Here is a 609-nt window from a genome sequence, read left to right on the forward strand (position 1 = left end):
GGCTTTATAGGGCTTTTAGGACTTTCTTAAGCCTATAGATAGACCTCTTTGCATTCAAAAAAAAATATAGAATTCCAGATAGCAGAATTTTACAGTTTTTCTCTTTTCAGTTTAGGTTTTCTTTAGATTTAGGTTTTGTTTTTATATGGAGCTAAATTCCCAACTAAGGTTGGGGATGAAGCCTCACCGATGAAAAACATCATTACTTTCATGTAAGTCTTTATTTATCTGATTTTATTAGATTTAATACTTCAATTGTTTTACTTCTTTTCAATGTGTGGAGTGATTCTTGGATATCTTTTGTGATTCAAGGATACATTTGATGATTTAAGATAATTTCACATAATTGATTGCTTGATTTTATTTGCCTAAATAATTGGATATCCCTTATGATTTGTTCTATGGATACATTTGGTGTTTCAATTAAGATTGGATATCTTTTATGATTTACGGATACATCTGATGATTTAATTGATATTGGATTCCTCTTGTGATTTGTGCAATGAATGGATACATGGGATGGTTTTGATTAATTGTTTAAAGCATAGTAAAACATATCTAAGATTTTAATTATGAGAACTTCAAATTAATATTGATAAACATAGAAGT

The sequence above is a fragment of the Corylus avellana genome, chromosome ca2, assembly GCF_901000735.1.
Source record: "Corylus avellana chromosome ca2, CavTom2PMs-1.0".
NCBI lineage: Eukaryota > Viridiplantae > Streptophyta > Magnoliopsida > Fagales > Betulaceae > Corylus > Corylus avellana.